Source organism: Lupinus angustifolius, chromosome LG18, assembly GCF_001865875.1.
Source record: "Lupinus angustifolius cultivar Tanjil chromosome LG18, LupAngTanjil_v1.0, whole genome shotgun sequence".
NCBI classification, from domain to species: domain Eukaryota; kingdom Viridiplantae; phylum Streptophyta; class Magnoliopsida; order Fabales; family Fabaceae; genus Lupinus; species Lupinus angustifolius.
In genome coordinates this window covers 2,435,711-2,438,054 of record NC_032026.1, presented here as the reverse complement: position 1 = coordinate 2,438,054, position 2,344 = coordinate 2,435,711, and positions in this window count along the sequence as shown.

Genomic DNA, 2,344 nt, shown 5'->3' with positions numbered 1-2,344 from the left:
CCTAAAGTCTTTCATGAGCATGTTGCTCATATGGGTGTTGTTCCTTAGGGTACCTTAGTTCAGTGGGAGTCTATATGTTTTATGTTTTGCTTTGGATATTATATACAGTTTTTATGCATAATAAAGTTGACGATTTATTATTTCATCTTGAAATTGTACATTGTAACAATTGTGTTACAATTAAAGACTTTGGATTGATCTCACTAAAGAATAAAGAAGGACCAGTTGGAAATAGACATGTTTGAGATCACATTGCATGAAATTTCCATGTCACTCATCCATATTTGATCTATGTCATTGAGTATATTAATATGGTGATCATCGTGGTCGAGTCACACTTAAATGTGATGAAAGTCGCGGTGGTTCCATAGTTAATATATGAGATGGACCAGATTGTATTAAGGAGAAGTCTAAACGTAAATAGCATATGGATGCATGCCTAAAGAACCTGTGATATAATTGTATCATGAAGATATGAAGCTCAAGTGGGAGATTGTTAGAAATTATAATTTTCTAATTAAGGTGAGGTTATAACGGATATGGGCTTAATGGGTGGATACCCATCAGGTTAACCCATAGGGGATAATGGGAACCCTATAAGTTAACACATAAGGAAGGTTATGGTCCCCAATACACCAAATCAAATTAAGTTTTCTCCTCTCCCCATCAGAGTGAAAACGCAAGTCCCAAGAGGAATCAGGGATTTGGTTGAGGAAGGCCATCATACCACAAAACCTCTTTCAGAAACGTGGATCAAAGGAGCACATCCAGGAACATGGATTCAAGTATAACACTGCACCCTTTGATTCATATATGTGTGTGAGAATCATGAAATTCAAGATCCTAGGATTGGTATTTCACCAATCATAAAGTATTTCCAACAGAAGTCACTATTAGAATAACTCTATAATGTGAGAAAAAGTGTCAGAGAGTAATTGTTAATATTAAGATTATTACATATAAAAATAAAAGAAAAAAGTAATTTCTTGTATTAAGGACAACTAAGATCTCGTGTCCTCAAAAATTCATGTTTTTGTGTCTTCACTCAATCAAATTCTAATAAATAATATAAAAAATTAGTTTATTTTTTATAACTTCTCATTTTAATTATATGTCATATTTTAATTGGATGAAAACACAAATGATAACACAAAATGAGACAATTGATCTCCATTCTATTGGAGTAAGTTGATGTTTATTTGTTTGGATACGTAATTGTTGTATATAATATGGAATCGATGTTGAGAAAAAAATTAATGAATAGTAGCAAGAAGGTGACAGAACAAATGAAAATCAATAATTTGAGTTCCAAATTTTCAGCATATCGAAAACGGAATAGTAACCAAACATATCACATACAATAAAATTGCTTTAATAACATATAAAATAGTATAATTGACAACTTGGGCAAAGCCTATGGGGCCCGCCTGCACATTTTGGGCGGGCAGGGCATGAAAGTTGTATCCATCCGCCCTAAAATGTCTGCCTAACATGTCCTTTTCGCCTATGGGCATTTCAAATGGGCGGGCAGGGTGGCCCATAGGCATCAATGAACACTAAAATAAGAAATGTGATGGGTCAAGTATGACAAGAGTAATTCATGTTCTCACCAGTTGAGTGCATGTAACAATTTTCCAAAATATAATATCTTATCATTTAAATGCATGTTCGGTTTATGTAAAACAAGATGTTATGTTTTGTGTTTTTAATCTTACTGTCACACTACGTAATATGTAGTCTCAAGTACTATGTCATTTTTTTTTTTTTTTTAATTTAGGGCGACCCGCAAGCCCGCTCTGCCCATGTTTAGGGCGGGCAGAGCATGATATTTCATGCCCTATTTGAAAACGGCCATGCCCATGCCCTACCTTAATTGCCAATGTCATAAAAGAGTAAAGATAATAAAGATTAGTACAACTCAAATGAATCACTCCAAATATTTTATTATATATGCAAAAGTCGTTCCAAACGACAATATGATAAGTTCAAACCCTAAATCTTAAGTGTGTAATACTTTTAATGTGTAATACTTGACACACTTAAACTTTACATACTTTTACAACCTGGACTAACACATTATTACACACTTAAACTTTACACACTTAACCCTAAACCCTAAATCTCTAGAACAATTAAGAGATCAAATATTTAATTATTAGAATTGATACTTGTTGAGAGGAATAGTTATACACCCAAAATATATTAATTTCTTATCAAAAAATATGAAGAGATACTCTTTTTTTATTTTATAAAATTTGGCACGTAAGGTTGTCACATCATTAACCATGTGTTGAAGCACACTCGTTAGCCAATAATCGAGTTAGTGTCAATAGGAGGACAACTA